Below are 13,555 nucleotides of genomic sequence, written 5' to 3' on the forward strand. Positions count from 1 at the left end.
AATTTTAAGATATTAAAAGAAATCCAAATTTGTAAATCTGGAAGGAGCCTAGACACAGATCTCATGTTGAGAATTGATTGGTTGGCACCACTTCAACCAGAAATTCCTGGAAGCCATCTTAGGACGAATATACATGAGAGCAGGCTTCGAAATGCATTGTAGTGCATGGGAGGTTTTAAGGTTTACAAAAAGGGTAACATATAAAGGGTGATAACAGATTTTAGTTACATTATGAATAAATGGTACCATACTGAGTTTGGAAACAGTGGTGTGTACTATGTTGATTTTACCCTGTGAGAATCATGTTTGAGAGTAAACTATTTTCTCATGATTTTCCCCTAGAGGTTATGGAAGGTGCTCCAGGAGCTAAATTGAGAGCATATTATCTGTAAATCCACACAGTATTTCTCAGCCATATGAGAATGAAGTATGACATTTTCAATAAAAGATGAATTTCCAACTGCCTGTCGGTTGATTCTGCTGTGTTTTACTGCATCCTCCCAGAGTGTTCCAAAGAACAAATAGAGCACTAGCAATCTTACCTATGACAAAGGTGTACTATATAGGAAGCTATTTTGATTGAATCAAACTGGTAAAACATAAAACATTTAATTTAGAAAGGAACTAAATTAATGAGGGGGTTCATTTTGTCATAGCAATTATGGCTAGTACAGTGGAAAGAAAAATTAGGTCATGTTTTCAGTGAGTTTTCAAATATATTTCTCACCTATTTAATTAAAACACTCTGGCATGCAGACTGAAACAAGCATTTTCAACACCGCAGCAGACTGCCAGTTTACTTCCTGATTAACAGCAGCCTTTACTAGAGTGTTCTAATGAGCAACTAGAGTGCTAACATTCTGAATTTATGTCAAATGTGTTGTACATCTGAACACCATCTTGTTGAAATTGAAGCGGAAAACGGAAAGCATTTTCTACTGAGAATACAGCGGTAAATGAAGAAATTAGGGCTCTTCATATTGGCCACCAGAGGGAAAAGAGCTCAAATGTAACACAAATATCACCCAAATGTAGCCCTGGTATAGCCCACTGACAAAAGTGTGCAAAATACATAGAGGCATATTTGGAAGGAAGTGGCGTATCAGCTCTGATGTGCCACTTCTCTTGCTTCGCCCCGTGTGGTTCTAAAAATTCTGGACCCATGTAATTTACTTTGCCACAGCAGTACGATTTTAGTATCAAAAGACCGATAATGACTAGTACACTAAGCATGAGCATTTTCGCTCAATTCCAGCAGCGTTTTCACCTCGAAATCACAATTTTCGTCCTGCACTCGTGGCTCCCATTTTATACACGGCAGCCATTTTTAAAAGTTGCCCGCACATAGGCTTATAATACAGTCAGATTTGATTCCAAGGACACATACACCTTGATTGACTTTTCTCTGACCTGGGCAAGCTGGAACCATTGCCTCAGGCCAAACCTGTTTGGTCAGTCCCTCTCCCAGTGGCCGAATCAGATAGCATCAAGGCACACCATGCCATAAAACCCTTATTATCGCTCACACACCCTGCCTAATCTTGCTCACACCTGCACCTGCTCTTTTCTTCTTCTTACTTTACGAGGGGGAGGTGCCCGTTTTTATTGGGGGTCCACACTTATCTGATGTAAAATGCTAGGCCTTGCCAGGTAATTTATTATGGGTTGGATGACATGAAATATGAGGTTTCATCATGACACTGTTTTTTCCTTTGTAGTGAAAACATGTGAATGACCAACCAAAATGTCAAGAATGTTTGCCTGAAGCTTAAAAAACTGTATATAAGGAAACCAGACTTTGCATTGAAACACAGTCTCCTGAGAACATACAAACCGTGCTGTTGTACTTCTCGGTCGCTTGTTACTTGGTTGCAGCCAATAAATTCGATCTTTGACTTCACCTAGAAGACTCTGAGTTTCTGTGGTCTGAATCAGGAAAGTACCCGAGGTCTTTGGGTGTACCCTGGCACCACTGGGTTACCGGATCAGTACCGGTTCTGAAAAACCCAGTACCTCACCCTCTCCCCCCTAACATCACCATAGTAGCGCTGAATTTAGTATACAGCTCTCCATGGCGCACGTTGGCACAATAGAGTCATAATTTATTATGCTATTGTGGCGCTTTTCTGTATTAGCACCATTAATTATGCCACTAGTCCAGCAGAGCACAGGGAGACCCATAGGGTATTATGGGAACAACACTCTAACACCAGCCCTGAGCAGGAGTTAAAAATTATGGAAAAAATGGTGCAGTGAAATCTTGTAAATTTCACTGCACCATTTTTTGGACCTACCTGTGTGGGAACGCCCTCCTTGCATACATTATACCTGGTGCTGATATAGGCCCTCATTACAACCCTGGCGGTCTTTGACAGCCAGGGCTGTTTTATCGGAAGCACTGCCAACAGGCTGGCGGTGCTTCACTGGGAATTACGACCGCAGCCGTGGTCGCACCGCCAGGACCGGCGGTTTCCCGCCACTTTTGTCCCTGCGGTTTAAATCCCCCAGGGCAGCGCTGCCCAGGGGATTAAGAGTCCTCCTCCCGCCAGCCTTTTCATGGCAGTTTGAACCACCATGAAAAGGCTGGCGGGAAGGGGAGTCGTGGGTCTAGTGTCTAGCACAGCAGACAGTGAAAAGCACGACGGGTGCAACTGCACCAGTCGCACAGCCGCAACACTGCCGGCTCCATTTGGAGCCGGCTCCCGTGTTGCGGCCGAGATCCCCGCTGGGCCGGCGGGTGGAAACCAGGTTTCCGCCCGCCAGCCCAGCGGGGCTCTCCAAATAGACCCCACGGGAGTGCGGCTGCATTGCCGGCCGCCCAGCGCTTTCAACTTGGCGGGCGGCGGTTTGCACCCACCAAGGTGGAAATGAGGGCCATAATGTGGTGCAAGGGGTTACAAAGTGGCACTATGTATGCATTGCACCACTTTGTAAATATCGTGCATGGTGGGGGCCTCCTTAATGCCTCCTTAAAATAAAGCAAATGACACTAGGATGATGCAAGGGGCTTGTAAACATACTCGATAGGGGCTTATTTATGATCCCCTGGATCGCTGTGCGGCCCTGCACCACTGGGTGAGGGCAGAAAGGTGCAGTATCTACAATACATTGACGCATTTCTTTCCTCTCCCCTGGCACTGGTGCAAAAATTGCTGCCTAGTGGCAACATAGAAAGAAAAAAACCGGGGAGAAATAAAGATATTTCTCCCTGTTGCCTCACTCCTACACCACCTCTGACATAGGAATCTGATGAATTTCCAGAATTGTAAATCTGTCGGATTCCTTAACTTTCTATGTGTGTTGCGTGGCAATACCCATGGAACTCCCATGTCATGCGGTTTTATGTGTGAAAGGGGCCCATATTTACATGGCCAGAAAAAGCCATGGCCTGGCACACTGCACCACCGGAGCATTAAACAAATTACACTCCGGGGGGCACAGTGTGCCAATAGGGCCTTTGTAAATGAGGCCCTTCATTTTTCTGTTTTTTGCAGTTTTATAGGATGCAGAGGTGAAGAGTATCGACACAAATAATTGAGGATAGAAAGGAGGGTACAGAGCCAACAAGCTGAGCACGTGGGCAAGTGGAGGGACACTGGCAGCACAATGAACCATGGACGGCAGGGGAAGGGGGACAGGGGCAACATGCCAAACATGCAGAACAGGCGTGAGAGGCTGTGGCAGTATAACAGACCATTCAGGGCAGAAAGAAGAGGCAGTGGCAGTACAACCATGCATGCCAGTAGACCTGATTTAGACAGGAGAATCCCAATGTTTTTAAACTCAAAAGGGCTTTATTTTATCTGTCTCCTGTCTAAAACCTCCTCTTTTTCAATGTAATTAAATTGTAAAAATCAGTTTGCCAGGTTTGTTTTTTCAAAATCTCCCTCCAACCATGCTCAAAACATTGACAAGTATGATACATTGGATCACAGAGGCAAGGAGGAATAGGGTAAAGGACATGGGCTCTGTTAATGAAGGGCAGGAGGGAGATGGGCAGGGTATCAAACTTATCTTACAGGGAAGGCATCAGGAGTTGCAGCAGCACAATACATCACACAGGGCATGCGGGATGGTAACGCAGCACAACGCACCATGGAAATGAATGGGGGGGACAGGGCCATGCACATGGACAACAGAGAGCAGAGGGAAAATAGGCAAGGGGAGCAAACTGACCATACTGAACAGACAGGAGGGACAATTGGAGCATAACAAACCATGAAGGGCAGGGTAGGGGAGAGGGTGCACGTTCATAACAACAGAATAGACAAAGCAGGAGGGAGGGTATAGGGGTCTGCACATAGAAAACAGAGAGTGAGGGCAAAGGGGCCGGGTAGGAGCAGCAAGCTAACAAGAGAGAGCAGGTGGGAATGGCACTATAAACACAACATATGATTGAGGACAACAGTGGAACTATAATGGCATGCACGCAGACAATAGAGGGAAGGTGGAAGGGGGTCAGAGGCAGCAAGACGACCACATAGGGCAGGTGGGAAGTCTGTGGCAGCACAGAAGATGATGCATGGCAAGTGGAGTAGTGACAGCACAACAGCCATGTTGGACAAGAGGAAGGGAGCAGGGGCATGCACAAAGGACCCTGGAGGACAGAAGGGAGGATTAAGGGGTGGACTCAGACAAGTAAGGGCAGGGGAAGGGGCTTCATAGCAGACCATGCAAAGCAGGCAGGAGGAGCAGTTGCAACACCACAGTGCATGGAGAGCAGAAGGGAGTAGCAGCAAAATGGACCATGGAGGACAGGAGGAAGGGGATGGGGCATGGAACTTGGACAGGCAGGATAAAGATGGCAGAGACACGCAGCTGTCATATGAAGATGCTAGGCTGGTATGAGGGGTAGTGGTAGCTTAAAAGAACACCCAGAGTTGATAGGAGGGACAGTAGCAGGTCTATGGAACATGGTGAGCAAAATGGAGGCATCAAGGGCATACACACAGAAATCGTAGGGCAGGGGGTAGGAGGGGAAGGGCAGCAAGCTAAGCACAGAGGCTAAGCAGGAGGGCAATGATGGGCACAGAATTGTGCAAAAAAAGGGCAGGAGTGGACAAGGACATCAAGCTTAATTTGAAGGCAGTAGCAGCACATCAGACCAGAGAGGGCAGGAGGGAGCGGGCTGGTGCATGGACTCATGCAAAAGAGGATAGAAAGGAGGTTAATGGGGCAGCAAGCTAACTGTTCAGAGCAGATGGGAATGGCTGTGGCAGAACGACGGCCACATAGGGTTGTAATGAGGGACCATGGGCATGAACCTTGACAATGGAGGAGTGGGGGCAAGAGCAGCATGCTTTGACAGGAGCAGCACAATGCCAGAAAAGACCCTGCTTCTAACTTCCCCCACCATGCATTTTCGATGGACATCTTACTTAACATTAGACATTCCTAGAAATCAACTGAAAAAAAACAAAGGTTACAAGGACATTATATTTAGAAAATAGAATAAAGAAACCTCATAAATTCTCCAAAAAAACAAAGTTTACAGGGCCGTTATAGTTAGGTTCAGATTTTACACACACAAAACAATAGAAACTCAGTTGTTATAGTTAGAGTTATTTCAAATAACTATGGCCCTCATTACAACCCTGGCGGTTGGTGCTAAAGTGGCGGTATTAACACCAACAGGCTGGCGGTAATTACTGCCAAATTATGACCATGGCGGAAAGATTTCCGATAGACAGCCAATGTAGCACACCAGCCGCCATGATGGAAACAACAGCCACCATGGTGGTAGCCGCCTACATCCAGGTGGAAGTCAATGTTCCGCCCACCATATTAAGTCACATCAATCCGCCACCTTTTCTGGGGCAGTACCAACAACATCAAAAGCCTGGTGGAAACGGAGCTAAGAAAGGAAAGGACTCATCATTGGAGACACACGGAACAACCACGCCGCCATAAGGCCTGAGCTGCATGTCTTCCCCATGATCTTCTATGTCCTGCTCCACCACAAACATCAATGCAAGCAAAGAAGGCGATGGTGGAGTACAGCAGCCTAGCACACAATGGAGGGGAGGAGAAAAACGACAGTGACACACACTCGCAACACACATTCCCCCAACACTAATCACACAATCAGCTGCATTACTAAAACATTTTACCCCGCAACTCCAATGAATAATGCAAGGACAAACTGATTTTGAAAAAGTGAATGTAATGAGACAAACACATCTTGAAAAATAATTTAGGCAAGAGAATAGATATATACATATGTAAATAAAAAGGGACACAGCCCAGTCCACAATGTACGTAGGTCAAATGGCCACAGGCCAAAGTCCAAGGCCACACATGTCACTTGCATCAACTCAGAGAGAGCACTGCAGGGGCATCAGTTGGTAAATAGGCTGGCATCTCAGGGAGACGGGGGATGGGGGCACCTCAGCCGGGAGATGGAACAACACCACTGGTTCTGGAGAGGGAAAGATTCCCTGTGCCTGGTCCTGGGGAGTGCAAGGCTACAGTCTCTTGAGTGGGTGACTTGCCCACTTGCTCTGGAGGGGGCAACATGCCCTGTGCTTTGTCCTGGGGAGTGGAAGGCCACAGTCTCTTGAGTGAGTGACTTGCCCACTGTTTCTGGAGGGGGCTTCATGCCCTGTGCTCTTGATCCTGGGGTGTCCTGACTATGTGGGTGTCTTACCCACTGGTTCTGGAGGGGGCAGGCCGCACAGCAGCCCATGTGGTGCTGCTGCTGGTGAGGGGCGACTCTTGCCCATCCCCTGCAGCCTCGGACGGCTGCTCAGTGGTGGTGTTGCTGCTGGTGGGGGGAGGCTCCTGCCCATCCCCTGCAGCCTTGGACAGCTGCCCACTGGAGGTGGTGGTGCTGCTGGTGAGGGGAGGCTCCTGCCCATTCCCTGCAGCCTTGGACAGCTGCCCACTGGAGGTGGTGGTCCTGCTGTTGAGGGGGGCTTCTGCTCATCCCCTGCAGCCTCGGACAGCCGCACAAACATGGTTGGTGGTGGGGGCTCTGTCACAGTTCCTGACCCTTGCTCTTCCTGCCTGCTGTTGCAGGCTCCTTGTTCTTCCTGGTAGCTGGGGCAGTTTCCTTTACCTTCTTAGCAGCTGCTGGGGCTGGCTCCCTGGTCTTTCTGGCAGCAGAGGCTGGCTCCTTTCCCTTGAGGCTGCCTGGTGCAGGCTCTTCTACCTTCAGGACATGTGGCCTGGATCCTTTTCCACCACAAGTGGGTGTGGTGATGAATGGGCCCGTAGACTTGGTGGCTGAGGTGCTTGGCTGGATTCTTCCTACAGTTTTTTAGGGACATTGGGGGTGGGAAGAGGGAGAAGGAATTGGAGTGGAGGAAGAGGGAGTGGTTGTTGGAGGTGTCTGTCTGCTGATTTTGGGTGCAGGTGCATGGCCTGAATGCTGTAGTGAGGTGGATGGCTGTTGGGTGTCTGAGTGCTTGCGTTTGTGTACCTTAGGAGGGGGGACAGACACAGTGGGAGAGGACACAGGGGACATGTGCATGGCTGTTGTGAATGGGACTGGGAAGAGGAAGATGGAGGGCGGAGGGTAGAAACAAGGACAATGGCCACCATCAGAGAGAAGGCCAGAGCCTGGATTGATCTCTGTTGGGCCACCAATCCACTGTGAATGCCCTCCAGGAATGCATTAGATTGCTGCATGTGGGCTGCCAGCCACTGGATGGCATTCACAATGGTTGACTGCCCTACAGAGATGGATTTCAGGAGGTCAATAGCCTCCTCACTCAGGGCAGCAGGGCTCACTGGGGCAGGGACTGAGGAGCCTGGGGCGAAGGAGGTACCCACCATCCACAGGCAACCCACCGAGGGGCTGCTGGGAAGGCGGTGCTGGTACAGGGATGGCAGCTGTAGGTGGGGTGGTCACAGAGGTGTCCACCGCCACCACCAGGGAGCTCCCACCGGAGGAGGTATCTGAGTCTGTATTGTCCCCTCCAGTCTCCGCTGTGGTGCTCCCCTCATCCTCTGTCCCACTGGTGCCCTCAGCGTCGGTGGACTCTGCCTTAAGGGTCCTGTGGGATGCTACTCCCTCCATCGCTGGTGTCTCTGCTCCTCTGCCAGATGATGCTAATGCACATAATCACAGGATGACAAAACAAGAAAGGGGGGGAGAGAGACAAAGGATACACAGGGTCAATGACTGCACCAACACCACCGTTGGCGTACACTGCACCCTCACACAAAGAGGATACAAGCATACGCACTATCCATTGCACTACCAGTGATATTGCTAGCCACAAAGGCATGAGGAGGAGCACACACCACCAAATGCAGCACACCTGGGACCCACCCAGACCTGCCAGTGGATGCTAACAAGCTAGGTAGGCAGTATTTGCCCTTCAGACCCTTAGCCACCAGAGGTCCTACACTGCTTTGTCTGGCATGGCCTAAGGACACCCACTGATACACAACCACTACCCAGATACCACCCCTCCTGCTGTTTCCTTCAATGATACCCACTGTACTCACTCCCTTGTGGAAGAGTGCACTGGAGCCGGAACAGCTGCGAATTACGCGGTACCCAGCAATGCAGTCTAGTGTGGGGAGGCAAGGACTTACCCCCACCAAACTTGGACTGAAGGGTCACTGGACTATGGGAGTCACTTGGACAGAGTTGCTGAGTTCCAGGGACCACGCTCGTCGTGCTGAGAGGGGACCCAGAGGACTGGCGATGCAGTCTTTTGTTGCCTGCGGTTGCAGGGGGAAGATTCCGTCGACCCACGGGAGGTTTCTTCAGAGCTCCTGGTGCAAGAAGGAGGCAGGCTACCCCCAGAGCATGCACCACCAGGAAACAGGCGAGAAAGCCAACAGGATGAAGCAATACAAGGTTGCAGTAGTCGTCTTTGCTACTTTGTTGCGGTTTTGCAGGCGTCCTGAGCAGTCAGCGGTCGATCCTTTGGCAGAAGGTGAAGAGGGAGATGCAGAGGAACTCCTGTGAGCTCTTGCATTTGGTATCTGAAGAATTCCCCAAAGCAGAGACCCTAAATAGCCAGAATAGGAGGTTTGGCTACCTAGGAAGGAGGATAGGCTAGTAAGAAAGGTAAGAGCCTATCAGGAGGAGTCTCTGACGTCACCTGATGGCACTGGCCACTCAGAGCAGTCCAGTGTGCCAGCAACACCTCTGTTTCCAAGATGGCAGAGGTCTGGGGCACACTGGAGGAGCTCTGGGCACCTCCCCTGGGAGGTGCAGGTCGGGGGAGTGGTCACTCCACTTTCCATTGTCCAGTTTCGCGCCAGAGCAGGGCTGGGGGATCCCTAAACCGGTGTAGACTGGCTTATGCAGAGATGGGCAGCATCTGTGCCCATCAAAGCATTTCCAGAGGCTGGGGGAGGCTATTCCTCCCCAGCCTTCACACCTATTTCCAAAGGGAGAGGGTGTTACACCCTCTCTCAGAGGAAATCCTTTGTTCTGCCTTCCTGGGCCAGGGCTGCCTGGACCCCAGGAGGGCAGAAAACTGTCTGAGGGGTGGGCAGCAGCTGCAGTGGAGACCCCGGAAAGGCAGTTTGGCAGTACCTGGGTTCTGTGCTAGAGACCCGGGGGATCATGGAATTGTCTCCCCAATGCCAGAATGACATTGGGGTGACAATTCCATGATCTTAGACATGTTACATGGCCATGTTCGGAGTTACCATTGTGACGCTATACATAGGTAGTGACCTATGTATAGTGCACGCGTGAAATGGTGTCCCCGCACTCACAAAGTCCGGGGAATTTGCCCTGAACAATGTGGGGGCACCTTGGGTGGTGCCAGGGTGCCAGGTGCCCACTCACTAAGTAACTTTGCACCCAACCTTCACCAGGTGAAGGTTAGACATATAGGTGAATAATAAGTTACTTAAGTGCAGTGGTAAATGGCTGTGAAATAACGTGGACGTTATTTCACTCAGGCTGCACTGGCAGGGCTGTGTAAGAATTGTCAGATCTCCCTATGGGTGGCAAAAGAAATGCTGCAGCCCATAGGGATCTCCTGGAACCCCAATACCCTGGGTACCTCAGTACCATATACTAGGGAATCATAAGGGTGTTCCAGTATGTCAATGTGAATTGGTGAAATTGGTCACTAGCCTGTTAGGGACAATTTGGAAAGCAGAGAGAGCATAACCACTGAGGTTCTGGTTAGCAGAGCCTCAGTGAGACAGTTAGTCATCACACAGGGAACACATACAGGGCAAACTTATGAGCACTGGGGGCCTGCCTTGCAGGGTCCCAGTGACACATACAATAAAACAACATATATACAGTGAAATATGGGGGTAACATGCCGGGCAAGATGGTACTTTCCTACACATCGCAGCTGTGCATACCATCACCGCTGACGTAGATCACCATTGGCCGCTGTACCCCATAGGGCCCAATATTAACCAAAGAGGATTGCACAGCGGTTCCCGACCCCCTCCCGCCAAGGCGCACAACGTCAGCGGCATTACCTCACTTCTACCTGTTCCTCCAAACAGGACAGGCGGACGCCATTTCTGGGGGTCAGGCCTATGGAATAATGCTGCGTCACAGGAGAAATAGTCACAAACTGGACAAATCACACTGACCCACTGCATGTTTACAGATTGCAAACTACTGTTGTGGCTCCATTGTCATTTTGTGACAGCCTCCTCATTCTTTTGTCCCTTAGATTCCTACCGCTGCAGATGAATAGGAGATGGAGACATACCCCTGTGTACAGACCCCTGGTGGACTTGGCTACGCTGGAGGACAGGCACATAATACTCACCTATAGACTGGACAGGGCCACAATCACAGAGCTGTGTGCCCAATTGGAGCCTGACCTGATATCATCTACCCGTCATCCGACTGGGATCCCCCCTCTTGTGCAAGTTCTATCAGTGCTCCATTTCCTGGCAACTGGTTATTTCCAGGTCAAGGTGGGCTTGGCAGCTGGAATGTCACAGCCAATGTTCTCAATAGTGCTGACAAGAGTCTTGTCTGCCCTGATAAAACACATGTGCAGCTTCATTGCATTCCCCCAGGTTGAGGATTTAACCACTGTGAAGGCTGAGCTTTATACAATGGGACATATCCCCAATATGATTGGGGCAATTGACGGAACATATCTTACATTTATTCCCCCCGCCAGAATGAACAGGTGTTCCGGAATCTTAAGAGATTCCACTCTATGAATGTGCAGATGGTGTGCTTGACCGACCAGTACATCTCCCACGTCAATGCTAAGTACCCTGGGTCAGTGCATGATGCCTTTGTCCTGAGGAATAGCAGCATCCCAAATGTCATGGCCCAACAACAGAGGCACAGGGTGTGACTAATAGGTGAGCCCTGGTTCCCACCCAGTATATGTTGGTGTTGGCCATATAGGATAGTGTGTGACTAAATGTTGTCCCTCAATATTTGCAGGTGACTCTGGTTGTCCAAACCTATCATGGCTGCTGACACCTGTGAGGAATGCCAGGACAAGGGCAGTAGAACGTTATAATGAGGCACATAGGCAAACCAGAAGGGTAATTGAGAAAACCTTTGGCCTCCTGAAGGCCAGGTTCCGGTGCCTCCATCTGACAGGTTGATCCTTGTGCTACTCACCCAAGAAGGTCTGCCAGATAGTAGTGTCGTGCTGCATGTTGCACAACCTGGCCCTCAGACGCGATGCCCCTTTTCTGCAGGAGGAGGAGACTGGAGATGCCCCTGTGGAAGCAGATGACCCTGTGGACAGTGAGGATGAGGAGGCAGAGGATGAGGACAACAGAACAACTGTAATCCATCAGTACTTCAAAAGACACACAGGTGAGACAGTGTACATTTATATTTCAATGACGTTGGTTGTATTCTGTGTGGCATTGGCATGCTGGTATTTCCCACTTCTATGCCCACTTACTGTTGCCTCTGGCTATTCATTTTGCAGAAGTTGGTGATTTGACAAATACTCTTGGTGTGATCACAACAACCAGCTACAGGTCATTAATTCTATTCGCATTCTATTTACAGTTCTTTTGCACTGGTTGTACCTGTTTCAATCAATACATATTTGAAGTGCATTACATACTCAAAATCGATTTTTGTCAAAGAGTGTTTATTGAAATGGTAACATTTGGGGGAAATTGCAATGGGATGGGGTGATGATGGAGGAAAGTCCAGGGTATTGTTCCAGTCTGTTTGTAGCACAGGTGCATTGTCCAAGGGGACAGTGGAAGGAGAGCAATGGCAGTTCAAGGTGGACAGGGTGACTGTGTGGGACACCAGGGGGACAATCAGGAGAGTCTCATTTCCTAGCGGGACTCTTAGGAAAGTGTCTCTGGCTTCTGTCTGGATCACAGGGAACGTTTGCAGGGTGGTTCACCTTCAGTAGGGTGAAGGGTTCTGGTGGCCTGTGAGTCCTGTGGCGAGGCCTCCAGGCCCCTTGCGGCAGCGGAGGTGGAAGGCTGTTCAGATGACTGGCTAGTGGCATGGACCCACTGGTGTGACACTGCCTCCCTCATAATGTTGGCCATGTCTGCCAGCACCCCTGCTATGGAGATCAGGGTGTTGTTGATGGCCTGCATGTCCTCCCTGATCCCCTGGTACTATCCTTCCTGCAGCCGCCTGTTTTCCTGCACGTTGTCCAGGATCTGGCCCATCGTGTCCCGGGAATGTTGTTAGGCTCCCAGGATCCCAGGATCTCGGAGAGAGCCTCCTGTAGAGTTGGTCCCTGGGACTGTCCTCCCCCTGGCACACAGCAGTCCTACCAGTGTCCCTAGAGGCCTGTGCCTCTGTCCCCTGAACCGTGTGCCCACTGCCACTGACCCCAGGTCCTTGATTGTCTTGGGTGTGAGGTGTAGCCTGGGGTCCCTGTACAGGTGGGCACACTGCTGATTGACCTGCCTGGGGATAGAGGTTTGGGGATGCTGGGTGGGTGCTGTGGTGTTGTTTCCTGATGGGGGAGGCTCTGTGGTGGTCTGTGACTGGGCTTGGGTAGTGATGGTGAGGATATGTAACGACATGCAGGTAGGTGAGTGATAATAGTAGAGAGTTGACTTACCAGAGTCCAGTCCTCCTTCGCCTCCGGCCAGGCCGTCAGGATGCAGTATTGACAAGAATTGCTCCTCCCATTGTGTGAGTTGTGGGGGAGAAGGTGAGGGTCCACCGCCAGTCCTCTGGATAGCGAGCTGGTGTCTTGCTGCTATGGAACGTACCTTCCCCCATAGGTTGTTCCACCTCTTCCCAATGTCGTCGCTTGTTCTGGGGTGCTGTCCCACGGTGTTGACCCTGTCCACGATTCACCACCATAGCTCCATCTTCCTGGCTATTGATTTCTGCTGCACCTGTGCTCCAAAAAACTGTGGCTCTACCCCCTACAATCTCCTCCACCATGACCCTTAACTCCTCCTCTGTGAAACGGGAGTGCCTTTGTGGTGCCATGGGTGTTTTGTGATGTGTGTTGGTGAGGGTGTGTTGGGTAATGTGTTGGGGTGTGTGAAGTGGGGTATGTGAGGGATGTCTAGGTGTATGTGGTGTGTGTATGTAGTTGTGTCAGTGGTCTTGGTATCAGTCTTGTGCCAATGATTTGTAATTGTAAAGGGTTGCGGGTAATGTGGGTGTGTGTTTTATAGTGGTGTGGGTCTGTGGGTA

This window comes from Pleurodeles waltl, chromosome 1_2, assembly GCF_031143425.1.
Source record: "Pleurodeles waltl isolate 20211129_DDA chromosome 1_2, aPleWal1.hap1.20221129, whole genome shotgun sequence".
Classification (NCBI taxonomy): Eukaryota; Metazoa; Chordata; class Amphibia; order Caudata; family Salamandridae; genus Pleurodeles; species Pleurodeles waltl.